Below are 15,130 nucleotides of genomic sequence, written 5' to 3'. Positions count from 1 at the left end.
AGGTCCTCACCTGGATCTTACCCCTTGCTGCCTCTCTGATCTCATTTCCCACTCTTCTCCCCGCAGCTCACTCTTCATAAGCAACAAGTACACATTGTTTATTTTGGAACACAGCAGACACATGCCTGCCTCAGGGCCTTTGCACTTGCTTTTCTCTCTGCCTGGAGTGATTTTCTCCCAGATATCTTCATGGCTTATCCCCAGTTTCCTTCAGGCCTTTGTTCAAATGACGCTATGTCAGTAAGGCCTTCCCTCAACACATAATACAAAATAGAAATAACCTACCATCCCCATACATCTCAAACCCACTTTAATATTTTTTTCTGTTGTGCTTATCAACAACTGACAAATTGTATGTTTACTCTTGTTTATCTATCGCTCCACTAGGTTTAAGTTCCATGAAATCAGGGATGTTGTGAATTTTCTTTATTGCTGTGCTCCTTAACCTAAGACTAAAAGCATAGCCAACTTTAAGTTTCATTAGAATACACTTGTGCAAAATGTGTAGGCAGATCACATTTTGATTGGTCACTAAAACAATGAGTGATCCAATGATGATTTCAGTTATCAGTGAGAATGGTATTCTATTTCTGGAGAGTGACACATTGCCTAAATCTGCTTCTTGTCAGTTCCATTCCCAGAACCCTTGCCTTCAGGATTATGGGGGTGGGGGTGGTGACACAGAAGCTTGGGAGGTGGAGAGGAAACCCAGCTAAAGTTTTCATAATTTAAATTTAGTTGGTCTAAATGTAGTTCTAGTTATTCTAGAGAAGGAAATGGAAGAGTATCTGCAAATAGGATTCAAATAAATAACATATTGTGATAAGGACACAGGCAGTCAACTAGTCCACTTTTTATTAATGACTAAACTAGACAAGGCAACATTATATTGCAATGGAAAGAAATGAAAAGCAGAGACAAGGGCTCTTTAGCAATTCCTTGTTTATTTCCTTTTAATTTCTTGCTCTAATAATGTTCTTGCACAGTGTAAAGGAGGAAATGGTAGAATTCCCCTCCTGAGGCCCATTATCTCATCTAAACAGTGGGAGAGCAACCCCCACAAAGGTCTCCCAGGTGGGTATTTGCCACCATGTGAGACTTCAATCATCATCAGGATTGAGCGGACCTGGGGGAGGAAGATGACCTCCCCAGGAAGGGGATGGATGAAAACAGAGGACCATCCAGACTTTCTGGGGACCATCCATCCCCAGGAAGATGGATATAAACAGAGCTCTTGCATTGTGCAGATTCCAGAGCAGGCAAGGGCATAACTTCACGCTCAAACCAGAGGCTGCACGGGATTCTGCCAGAGAAAGAAAAACTGTTCTAGGAGTTCATCTCCCTGAGGGCCTTTCAGGTCTTATAATTCTAGTGAATGCCCAACCGTCTTCAAACCATCTGGTATCGCTTTTGCCTTCCACATCACCATGTCCCCCGGCTATTGCTTTCCTGAGATGTCTCTGAAGTTTCTGATCTGGGTTGCTCTCTTCTGGATACACCACTATGGCATCCCTCTTAATGCACCCGAGTGTCAAAGCCATTGTGTATGGATGTGCGCGTGCACGCACACACACACACACACGCACACACACACTCACACTCTCACACACACACATACACACCAGCAGTCTATGATGACCAAAAGAAACTGATGACTTATATTAAATTTATAAGTAACTAAAACTTCTAAGTCCTTGTTTCATGTGCTTTAGTTTAACCACCTTTTCACCTATCTTAAGAGCCCACATTAAAGAAAAAAAAAACTGAAGTACAGGTATTTTCACATAACCCTATTAAATTCAGCTCTTGTATTCTGTTGTCAAGGTGTTAGAAGACAGTTTCCAATGTAGTCCTACGATATAGTACAAGGATTTTGTCCACTTAAAAGGTGACATAATGTGTCCTGGTCTCGGGACCCTGAGGCAGGAAGGCTCTTCACTCTCCCTCCTGGGAAATTCATGGTTTTTTGTCTGCCTTGGTGTTTTGTCTGCCCTCTCCCATGACAGAACCTGTGCTCCCCTGCAAGTCCTCATCTAATTCAAAACTAAAAAGTTCATTTGATTTTAAATCTCCCAAAGGAGGCTCTCCATTTCAGGACTCCGGACATTCAACCCAAACACCAGTCTTGAAAAGCCAACCTTCAAGAAGCCGTCTGTCACATGATAAACAGCTGAGCCAACCTTTCTACCAGGCAACGGTTCTTATGTATATCACTGCACTTTTGCTGTAAGTTAGATGACAAAATCCAGGGATCACCCATTTTAAAACTGTCTAAAAAAATAATGTTATAGTATTTCCTATGAAAAGGAAGGGAAGCTGATGCTGTTCTCTTCTAAAATAAATATTGCACTAGTGATGTCTCAGTGAAGGAATCAGCTGGATAAAAGATGGTAAAGGAAACAGAATGACTGTTAACCTATGATACAATCATGAAATGCCTCCTTCACCACTTCCATTGGTTTCCACACATCTAACATGAATGAAGGCAGAGAAGCTGGGAAAGTCCACTACTTGACCATAGTTTCTCTTCTCTTTCTTACCCTGATTGGATAGCTTCCTCTTTCTTTCCTAGCTGTCCATGTCCTCTTATTTCAAAGATCCATTTCCTTCTCTTTACAAAAATTGGTATTTTAGATTAATTTATGGAAAAAACATGAAAGGGGGCTACCATTTCTTACAAATTGTAGGTCAAGGAGGTATCAGCATGGACTGCTAAAATAGCTACTTCCAAGATCATTTCCTGCCACAGTAAGACTGGCCTCGTTGGATGTTCATGCCACCCAGGCCCACCTTCTCTCCATCCTCATCCAACTCACCCACCAAACTGTCACCCTCTTCAGTATCTACATTTATACTATCTCCTCTTTTTTGGCACTAAATAATACTCTGTCCTCCAGCTCTAGCTTCTATGAGATGAATCTGAATCTTTTCCCAGTTGCTCTCCTCCGGATAACAATGTGGCGTTTTACAGGATTCTCCATGATATCTTCATGATATCCTCGGGAACAAGGTAAACAAATAAGGACTGAATGACAAGTGAATGTGCAATTGTGGAGTGAGTTTAGGGACTAGGACTAGTTAGATATAAGAGAAACTGACCATGTCTCTCTTACTCACTTCTGTGATACAAACCATCAACAAAGAAATCAAAGAGAGAGAGAATTCAGATTAATTATAATTGTGGTTGACACAGTGTTTGAAGAAATTTGAGTTGAATAATGCTTAATAAGCTTCCTTGATGGTTCAGTGGGTGAAGAATCTGCCTAAAATACAGGAGATGTGAGTTTGATCTCTGGATCAGGAAGCTCCCCTTGAGAAGGAAATGGCAACCCACTCCAGTATTCTTGCCTGAAAAATCCCACAGACAGAGTAGCCTAGCAGGCTATAGTCCAAAGGGTTGCAAAGAATTATACATGACTGAGCATACACACAGACATACATGCTTAATAAGAAAAAGAGGAACCAATAACAAAGTTAGAAGAATAATAATGGTAACAATAGATAATAATAGCTAATATTATTGAAAAAGTTCCGTGAGTCAGGTACAGTGATGAGTGCTTTAAAGGCATTATCTCATTTAGTCTCATAACTGTGAAGTAAGTACTCTTAAGATGTACATTTGTACATAATGAAAATGACAACTAGAGAGATCATATAACTTTCCCAAAGTCACAAGCTTGTAAATTATAGGCATAGATTAGGAACCCAATATGAACTCCCAAAGCCATTGTCTTACCTAGTTTGCTCAACTGGAGTACAAATATCCAATTGCACAAGCCCAGGATGGAGGAAGTATGACTTATCAGTGTTTAAAAATAAAAAGCAGAAGGTTTTCAGTCAAAGTAAATTGCATCTAATTGGCTGTGTGATGAGTCCCCGGAATAATCTGGTGTCCTCAGAGCATCAGAGGTAGGAAGGCAGATGCTGATTTTCCTCTGATCAGAGCTGGTTAGACCTCACCTGCAATTCTGTGTGCAGTTTGTAGCCACACACTTGCATATATGCACCATTTATTTATGCAGAGGAGCTGATACATATGCTCAGAAGGGAGGAAATTCAAAGTCCTGTAGCTTTAGCCTTGAGTAGAAAAGCTTCCAATGTAAGGGACAAAGGAGCCATGTCCAAACTATATGAAAAGCTGTCCAGATGAAGTAGCTTTTCTGTGGTCCTCAGGGATGAACCAATACTAGTGGCAGATTTCAGCTGACCATGAGAAACTACAAGCTCCCTATTACAAGAAGTGTTGACCATGAAGGGTACCATGAAGTGGGGAAGTTGGTGGCTATGGTAGGAACTTAGAATTTGATCCCTTTGACCTACTCTGACTGCAATTCTCTTTCTACTCCTCAATTTCTCTTTCCATTTCTCAGCTCTACTACTCCAACTTCCATCTCCCAGAAAGATGACTCCCATTCTCAGAACTGGGGCTCCATCCTTCCCTTCTCATTCTCCTCCCCCTACCTATCACTTCTTACAAGCATCTCTCACATCTCTCCTTTCCTTTCAGTGCGCACTCACCACCCTATTTCAAAATCCCTCCAAATCCTTCTTCTAGACTCTAGAAATAGCACTCATTTGACCCCCTATTTTCATATCTTCTCCCAAAGCCTCCATCATTCAATCCAAACCCAGCCTCTACATTATTCCCAAACCAACCTTTCTGAATCTTTACTTAAGCATGTCTCATTTTTGATTAAAAACTTTCCCCCTGACTCCTTACTATCAAATAAATTCCACATTTCTTAGGATGCTATTTACAGTCTGATTCTATCTCTCTATGCTTATCATCTTTTTCTACTCAATTTTACACAGCTTCCCTTAACATAATTTCTCAAACTTATTAGTATGAGACAATAAATATTAGATACTCAATAAATATGAAATGGATTAATAAATGAAGAGCAGTGTCTCCTTTAACAGAAATTCTAGCAAGTGGAGAGTAACTTTTTGCAGTAAAGATATTCCCATAATCTTGCTTGGGTGCGTGCTCAGTCGTGTATGAGTCTTTGCGACCCCATGGACAGTAGCCCACCAGGCTCCTCTCTCCATGGGATTCTCCAGGCAAAAATACTTGACTAGGTTGCCATTTCCTCCTCCAGGGTATCTTCTGGACCCAGGGATCGAATTCACATCTCTTGGACCTTCTGCATTGGCAGGTGGATTCTTGACCATTGTGCCACCCAGGAAGCCCTCCTATAATCTTATATGTTCCCTATTCTAGATCTGTGGAGAGAACCGATTTCATCTTGTCAGTATTATTTGTGTGTGTGTGTGTGTGTGTGTGTGTGTGTGTGTGTGAAAGGGTCGCTTTCCTCTTCCTCAAGTGGCCCCCTACAGCTCTGGAGGAGGGAGGCTACTTGACATCAGGGTACATCTGCTAGAGGCCTAATGACTCTGGAAACTAATGAGAACCAGGACTTCTATTGTAATCAGCTCCTTCTAGCACTGGGAGCCTAGTCTAACCCCAAGCACATCAGCCCAGCAACCGGCCTCCCCTCTCATCTGCGCTCCTTCAGGCCCCTCCCCCATTCCTACTCCTTTTTTTCTCTAAACAAAAGATTTCCTAAATCTGCTTCCAACACCTTTTGCACCTTAATTCTGTCTCCTCTTCTACTTTGCTGGCAAACTGGACTTACTAACAAATGTACATTGCCTGTTGGAACAGGTCCTTCTGCCTCCAAAGTTTTCTCCGCACAGACATAGAGCATCCTCCATTGCTCAAGGCATCACCAGAGACTGTCGCGCCAGGGCTAAACAAATCTACAAGCACACTCCCTGTCAGATTCTTTTCAGAAGGACAGAGTGAAATCTTGTTTTCGAGTGAGCGTCAAAACAAATCTGGAAAGAGATGCCACTAGCGTCTTGTGGCCGCAGTTCAAAGCCCCAGAAGGGCCGCATGGGGCTCAAAAGCAGCACCCCGAGCTCTTGAGCTTCAAGCACAGGCAGTTGTGTCTTTGCTCACTTCATGCTAACCGCAGGGAGACAGCAACACAGCGCCGTCTGAAGCAGCTTCACCCGGCTGTGCCCCCACAAACCAGGCTGAAACCACAGCATCCTTGTGCTCTGCGTAGGGCAGACCGAGCCGTGCCCTCGCGCAGGCGAGGGCTGAGTTGTCTCCCACCCGTGTCGCCACCGGCCACCGTTTGAGCCCCTTTCATGGTAAAGCTCCTGTAAATCAAGGAGAGGCTTTGCCACCAGTCTCCTTGCATCAGTGTCTGCAGGAAGAATGCCCCGAATAGGAAGCCATCTCCTAGCTTCTCACTCTCCAGAAGAACTTCATGTCTCCTTTCTGAATGGAGTGACTCTGAATATATGCTGCTCTCATTTCTTTCAGAGGGTGACTTCCTCCAAGCTGATTAACCATGTTTCTGACTATTGCATTTTCCTAAGGTAGGTGGGAAAGACAGCAAGCTGGTGGTAATAAGTGCTTCTTGGGTATTTGACATGTGCCAGCCACTCTTCTAAGCACTTTCTAAGAATTAACTCAATTCTCATCTACAGGCAACCTTATAAAATAGATATGTACCTATCCTCATTATAAAGCAGGTGAAATAAGGGACAAAGAGGGTAAGGAGCTCACCGAACTCGCATTGCTAAGTGAGAGGCTAGGATTCCTACCTGGGAGGGAAGGAATCTGTTTTCAGGGTCTTTGCCCTCGACCCTTGGACCACACCACTTCTCTGCCATGTGTGGGTCAGGTAGAGGCAACACAAGGTATGAACACAGGTGTCAAATTCCCAGTGGTCCCCTCAGCTAAGGACTGGTCTCTTCAACCCTCTGCCCTTTGAGCATCTCCTCCCTACAGACAGAACTTGACCATCAGGGCTTATGACATCTGACACCATTGACCTAGATACCTGATTTTTTTGTGGCCACCTGACTTGTCTTACCTGTGTTCAAATTTTCTCTATCCTTCCCCACCCCACCATTTAGATTCCATATATCTGATCACAGTATCTTTCTATCTGACACTTGGCCTGGCCTTGTGTGTTCCACTCATCAGCTAGCCCCACAGCTCAGCAAGAGGGTGAAAACCCTCTGTCCTGGCAAACACTGAGAGCAGAGGGACAGGTCAATTTAGTTCAGTCACTCAGTCGTGTCCAACTCTTTGTGACTCCATGGACTGCAGCATGCAAAGCTTCCCTGTTCATCACCAACTCCCAGAGCTTGCTCAAACTCATGTCCATCCAGTTGGTGACGCCATCCAGCTGCCATCGGGGTGACAGGTAGATCCCCCAAACACACCTCCCAAGCTAAACTCTCCACTGCAGAGGAGTCATGATAAGCCAAGATTCTTCTGTCAGCCTAGTCGCTTAATATAACAGCCCAAGGAAGGAGTGAGGGCTTTAAGGGAACTTCTCCAATTTTTTCTACTATGTGTTTATGAGTCGATTTCGCATGACAATGCAGGGTGGAACCACAAATGCCAGAGGGACTTGGCAGGTATTTAAAAAATGTATCAACAGAATTTTTTTAAAGTGGCTTCTTAGTCTACCTTTAACGTTCCCGCTTTTCAAAGACAGTCCAGGATAGATTTTACTTGTCTCTTAATTCTACTACAAGAAAACAGAGCACAAGTACTATGATAAACATCAGTTAAGTCTCATCCTCAGTGCTGGAGAGTCCACGGGGCCCGGTGAGGACTGTCCCACCCTAACTGCCTGCAACCGCATGTCAGCTGGCTGTGCCATGGGAAGGCAGGAATTCTGATCCTCATGCAAAATCTCTTGCATTGTAAATACTGACATTAATTCAAATAATTTAAAACATGGTGTGGGCCAATTTTGTATAAGCTGAATGGCTACACTCGTGGGCCATGTGTGTGGTCCGTGGCCTCAGTTTTCCACCATCAGGTTTTCTAGAGACAGTCTCTCCAAGCACATCAGAGGGTTGGTTGTGGTAGCAAGAATGGAGGTTGCTGCCAAACTCAGTGCTTCACAGTTTCCATTAAACCCTGCACAGAGGGCCACCACTAACTCATGACATCACCTTCATCTGACTCCACCAGGCCCCGTGCAGGAGACGTCCCTTCCTACAGCCTGATACAGCTTCATGGCAGGCCTCGTTCAGGGCTAATGGAGCCCAGCCCCCATTCTCCTCTAAGCTGGTTGCATTTTCACAGTGTACAAACTGCCCAACCGTACACAGCTGCCTTGACACAGTCTCAGCCAGCTTGTGTGGACGCTCCAACCATGTGGATGAAAAGATAAAATAATCTGAAGGAGGAAGACAGTAAGTGTCCAAGGTTCTCCAGCTGGTCCTTCTGCAAGTCCTGGGCTACCAGACATTTGACCCTTTGGGAAGCTAGGAGTGTGTGGCTAGACCAAGATCAGAGGTACAACCCTCTCTGCAGCCCATCTTCTTCTCGCCTGCATCTCCTGTCCGTGCTAGACATGGAATGGTGGAAGAGAAACATGCATGAGACAGATGAGGCTGAGCCTTGAAGAGACCTGGAGGTGGTGAACTAGGGCAGGTCTGAGAATAAGCACACAAAGCCTCCAGCCATCTTCCCCAGCATTTGCCCACAAGTTCCTTTGATTAGGGGGTGGTTTAGCCATGCACCTCTTACCTAACTCTCAACTTCACCTGCAAGACTGAATCTAGATGGAAGAACCAACACCGCTTCCTGTCACCACCCCTCCCCCTATGTCTAGGAACAGGCAAGGCCACTGAAGTGGTGATTACTACAACGCAGGTATCAATTGTGATCACACTATCGTTCCGGAAACCACAGCTTGTGGGTCTCTCCCGAAACTGGCTGCAGACTCACTTTGTAAGGCACCCCCTTCTTTTCACAGAAATTCCCAAAGACAGAAGAGCAGGGTTGGGAGATGTATTCTCCATGCCCACCATGTCACCCTGTCCCCTTTTATTGCCACCACCTTCACTCTTTGGGGAAATTAAATAATACTGTATAAAAATAAAACGTATCCTTTGAAAAGCTCATTATGAATTTCAGGGGCGCTGTGGGCAAAGGTACTCCCCCATTCTCCTCCCATCCTCTGGTTCCTCACCTCCACCCCAGCGCCCACGCATCCACCCACCAACACCAAACATCCCCACCGCTGAGCTGAACACACAGTAGCAGCTCTGAAGCATCGTGGGCCCAGAGAAGACCACAGTCTCTTCTCCCTCAGCTTCTCTATGAGGCAGTGAGGCAGTTCTCTCCCACACAGGATGGAACATCTCCACTTCCATGCTAGAGAGGGCAAGAGAAGTGGCTGAAGAGTAGGAAGAACTGGCCTTGCCATGAAGCCCATGACTGAACAGCTGGATGGCCCCCTACCCCAGAAACTCCTAGAGAATTGAGTAGGTGGCATCTGTTTGGCCATGGAAACCTCTTATTTAAATGCCAAATCCCAGAAAGGTCCTGGCAATAAACCATTGTTTCTCATGAACCTAGAGTTTCCACTGAGGATATAGCAGGAACCCCAACATAAACTTGGGTTTCTGGGAGGCAGAAACCCATTGGCAGAAGATAAAATCCTAAGACAACAATGTACGTGGAACATAGAAAGAGCTAGAGAAGCTAGATTCAATAACAGCGAAATGGCCATGAACTCAAGACAGAGGGAACTCTAAGGAGATCTAAAAGGGCTGTTTCACAAGAACCCTGGGACACAGGGCCTCTAAGGGAGACTAACACGAAAAGAAGACTAAGTTCTTTGCTCCCATCCAGAAGAAAATCCTGCAGCCTCAACCCCTTCCACTCCCCACACTTGCAAGGGCTCCAGTGTCCCAGGTACATCTGGAGACAGATGCCCACCAGGAGAAAGGAGATAGAGTAAGTCCCCTACCTACGAACCTTCAAGTTGTGAATTTTCAAAGATGCAAACTTTCAAAGATTCGAACATGTGTGCCAGTCCCTGTAGGTCAGCTGTTGTACTCTATGACTGTACTTTTAAAGGTACTGTACTTCAAGATTAAAAATGTTTTCTTTATTTTTTGTGTTTGTTTTCCATGTATGTATTGTTTGTGTGAAAAGTATTATAAATTTATTACAGTACAGAAGTATATAGCCAATGGTGTTAGTTGGGTGCCCGGGCTAACTTACAAATTGGACTTACGAGTGCACTCTCAGAACAGAACTTGTGCATATGTAAGGGACTTACTGTGAAAGTGAAAGTCACTCAGTCATGTCCAACTCTTTGTGACCCCGTAGACTACAGTCCATGGAATTCTCCAGGCCATAATACTAGAGTGAGTAGCCTTTCCCTTCTCCAGGGGATCTTCCCAACCCAGGGATCGAACCCAGGTCTCCCACATTACAGGCAAATTCTTTACCAGCTAAGCCACAAGGGAAGCCCAAGAAGAATGGAGTGGGTAGCCTTTCCCTTCTCCAGCGGATCTTCCCAACCCAGCAATTGAACCAGGGTCTCCTGCATTGCAGGTGGATTCTTTACCAACTGAGCTATGAGGAAAGCCTTCTGAACTTACTGTCTGCAGAAAAAAATATAAGAAAGAAATTCCTGACGAGTGGTGATGCTCAGAGGAAGGGGCCAAAGTCAGTGAACATTAAGAAATGGAAAATTTTTGGTGGCTCACCTGGTTTACTTGTGAGCATATGTAAAAACCACCACCACACTCCCAAAAGTTCTCCAAAATACCTGGGCAACATTTTTCAGGAGGCTGGTGGTCCTGAGAGAGTAGGTGGATTCAAGGGCTAGAGAACTTTGAATTACCATGCTTATTATAAAGCCAGTTAGACCCACAAGGTGGCGACATCTGGAGAAACATCTGGAGAAGATTCATATATTTTAACCTTCAGAGTCTGTTTAACACTTCCATATATTTTCACTGTAGCCTATATGAAACATTTCCCAAAAACACATTGCACTATATACAATGGATCATTGAGGAAAAAGGGGATTCTTGTCATAAGAAGATTCCAGGCACCAAGAGGGCAGTGAGGATGGTCCATTTCTAACCTCCCAAGGTGAAGCTGCCTCCCATTCTCCTTGAAGCCTGCGGCCATCCCGGTGTCAGCAGATCCAGTGTGAACTCTGAAACTGAGATGTTCCAAACCAGTTTGCCAGCTCTCTTGATTTACAAGAAACACAACAATTCTTGTATTTCAAGAAGTTAAATCAGTCACAACACTTTAAGTGCAATTTTCTCTTGTTGGGGAATTGTATACTATTGCAACATGAACACTGGGATGATGATCACAGTTCAGACTATGGGGATGTTACAGAAAAAGTTCAAAGGTGCCCCCATGACACTGACTCACTCTGTCTTCCCTGTCGAGGTTTCCCTTGTCAGACAAACCCCCACTGACATCATTACATTTTCATATCCTCAAAGAGCAAGTTGTGTGGCTTGGAAAGTTTTTCTCTTCCACCATGCTGTTAAACTGGAGGCCACTAACAAGACAAAGTCAGCAGGAGGGTGTGAGGAATAAACGTGGAACCACTGGGCAACCATCTCCCTGGAGATTTGTGGGTGGAAAGTAATCGTTATATTTGTAGGAAGGTGTTCTTAAATATTCTTCATTTAGATCATACATGCACATGGAAAAGTTCAAAGCTTATGAGACTATATGGTGATGAACAAGTTTCCATCTCAGTTGTCTGTGCCAGTCCCACAATGCTTCACCCAAGAGTCAGTTACAACTACCAATTTCTTAATTCTCCTTCCAGAAAAGATATTTCATCAATACAACCCCTGTCAATTTTAACACAGATTGCAAGTGATTAAAAACAGAAATTTTCAAATGGTCAAGTATATATAAATCACCCAGGCATCTTAATAAAATGCAGATTCTGACTGAGTCAGACTTGAGTAGGGCTAAGATTCTGTACTTCTAACAAGTTTTGAGGTGATGCCAAGGCTGCTGGTCCTTGGATCACGCATTGAGTAGCAAGTATTTAAAACATTATATTGACTCTAATACATCCTGGTAGAAACATGAATTATTTTTTGTAAAGTGATCTGACAAAATTTATTAAAATCAGAAGTATTAGAAGTCTTCAACCCAACAATGCCATTCTGAGGCTCTAGCCAAGAAGGAATAAATTATAAGATAGGAGTCTCTAATATATTTAGAACATGGTCTTCTTGTCTTAATTACTTCAAAATGACTTGCATATGAATGTTCAAGAAGCTTTTCTTAGCTCGCTGGTGATTACATGGTACTTTCCAGTTTGGTTGCTTCCAGAAGAAAAAAAGAAAACATCATAGTGAAGATTGATACATCAATAATGACCAGAGAGGATGTGATTTGGGATTCCCAAAATCAATAGCTCCGAAGGGTAGACTCCATAGCTGATTAAATCCCGTTGAAGTTTTCACCAAGCAGTATCATTAGGTTCTCTTCATAGAGCACAGAAGTTGTCACCTATCTGTAACTGTGCTTTTTTCAAAGTTTGTTTTCCCCCAAAGAAATAAACACCGAATTAGCAGCATCTATCCCACATCATGGCGCAGAATGTGGGGCAGATTACCAAAGCATGTGAAGTGCATCTAATTTCAGGTCTTTTTATCCTCAGAGTTAAGAAACATTATTTTTTCCTCCCCACCACTTACCCACATCTGAGTGCAATCAGACAGACACCTAAAACATGCGTACGGCAGATCAGCTAGAAAAAAAAATACGGCCACACTTGCATTTTGTTTTGAAGATTTTCAGATAATATCAAAGATTGTTTCCAAGCCACAGTCCTGGTTTTAGAATCCAGGGCAATGCTTTAACCGTTTCAGAAATGAAGCAACGTATAGATTTCTAGTCCCTTCATCCTTCCAAAATGCAGAACACATTTTAATTCCATTTCAATGGCAAAACCATTAAATCTGGACTTCTCTGGTGGTCCAGTGGTTAAGAATCTACCTTCCAATGCAAGGGACGTGGGTTCCATCCCTGGTCAGCGAACAAAGATTCCCTCATGCCTTGGGGCAACTAAGCCCATGTGCAACAATTACTGAGACTGTGCTGCAGCAAAGATTCAGTCTGGCTAAAATAAGCAAAACATTTTTTAAAATAAAAAACCATTAGACCTAAACAAACATGTAATCTGATATATTCAGTTATTAGCACCCCAAATGTTTATTTTTATAGCAAATTGAAAAGTACTAAGACATCTAGACCAGACATCTAAAACATCTGCTATCTGCTTCCTTATTTTTCTGAGAAGTTTCCTTCATGAAGTAAAAGATTAGGACAAAGATAGTCTTCCTTGTCTCATTTTTCTTGTCACCTGCATTAACTTTTCTCACAGTAGTGCCGATGGATAGCATACTGTTTACTTACAGATTGTTAAGGCAAGTCCTCGAAAGTTGATGTTCTGAGGGCTTCAGATACCTACCATCGGTAAACATTTAGTCTTCCTTGGCAAATACCTTTGGGGCCTTCCCTCCATCCATGGGAAATATCATGTAGACAAAGAGTCCCCACGCTTGTCTGAATGAGATGATGGGGGCCATCAGCAAGGCAACTGGAAGAACCATAGCCTCTGACTCATTATAACTTTCCCTTCCAGCCACAGACTGAACTACCCCCATGCCGTAAGGATCTGGGACCACCCCTTCCAACAGAGCATTAGCCTTCATAGATTAAGAAGGCACCAGGGAGACAAAGTTCCACTCTGACTCTTCCCCATCACCTTAAGAACATTAAAGTCAATTGGGAAGTCGGAGTTCTAGACCTGTTGCTAGTTCCTGGAAATGCAGTCCAGCAGTATTTCAGGGGACAATAGGGTGAACCATGGGGTGAGAGGGACAACTCCTGATAAGACATAAGATTTGGCACATATGAGTCATGTGCTTTTACAACTTGAGTGCACCTTGTCTTACAACTTCATGGCATGGTACATAGTAATTTGTATTAATTAATATGGCATCCTCTCTGAATTAAGGACAAGAATAAGAAATATGATACTCTCCAAGCAGTACCATTCTATAGTTCACAAATATTAAAGACAAACATTTACAGTAACTGGGGGGACAAAAGTGCTTCCTGATCAAAGGACAGTTTTTAAAAGATTAACTTTTTTCCCCACAAGTTAACATCTATGAAGTTGGCATGAACCTTCTAAATAATGTCATCTAGATTTGGTGAATTGCAATAATTAATTCCAAATTCACATATGAATGTTTTTTATTCTAAAGCAATTGTAAATATTTGTAAAATTCGTGGTTCTCTTAATTATACCATCTCAGGATTTTTGGTTTTTTCTTTTAAAAATATTAACCTAGGAAATATTTTATTTATTGATAGCACCTCATTAAACATCCTTCTAGCTTACATAATTGACCAACGTTTTGAAATATTTGGTGCCACACTAAAGATATTTTCCTTTAAAGGTAATTTTTCTGTTACTATGGTTGTCTCTCTCTTTCCATCTTGGCTTGAAGCCTTACTGGCCAGGTCATTCTACCCAAGTTCATTGACTGGATTACAACTCATGCTGCATCACTGTAGAAGAAGAGCTATATAACTCTAACTTTATTCTTCCTTGTTTTCAAACATTACATAGATTTTTGTTGTGAGAGCTGAGCTCCTGCTTATACAAGTAGCATTGTGCTCAGCAGGACACTGGCCTGACCTACTTTGATGGGAGTGGGTCGTACCTGTGCATTTCACTTATCGTCACTGGCTGACCTCTTTCCAATTATATAAGGCTTCTCTGGAACACTTACAAGGCACATGGATTAAAATCATTATGGAATTTCCTCTTCAATCAGACAGAAGCAAAATGACAGAAAATGCTACTATCAAAGCCTCTTCTACTCGGTTATTCAGATGTCAACATCTTTTCTGTGTTCTTTTTTTTTTCCTTCCTTGTGTATGCCTAATGATTCATTAAGAATTATCCTTAGGAACCAAATTGCTCCTGTAGACAGCTTTTACCTCCTCTTAATTGACCAGTTTAATTCATCTTTCTGGAAGGATGACTCATAGCAGAACAAACTGATTTAATCCAAGTATTAAAAAGCTGCTTACAGGACTTGATCAAATTATCTGACAGTGTTTTTGTTTTTTGGGGTTTTTTTAGTATCATGTCAGATATTGCCTGAATATCACTATTGTGATCCTGAACACTGCAGCACATAAAATATTCTCTACTTAGGCCACATAAAAATACAACTCAAAATGGTACTAGATTAAGCTTTTGGAGGGTCTAGTGTTTGTAAA

Source organism: Cervus canadensis, chromosome 16 (assembly GCF_019320065.1).
Source record: "Cervus canadensis isolate Bull #8, Minnesota chromosome 16, ASM1932006v1, whole genome shotgun sequence".
NCBI classification, from domain to species: domain Eukaryota; kingdom Metazoa; phylum Chordata; class Mammalia; order Artiodactyla; family Cervidae; genus Cervus; species Cervus canadensis.
Note: the sequence above shows the minus strand (reverse complement) of the source record.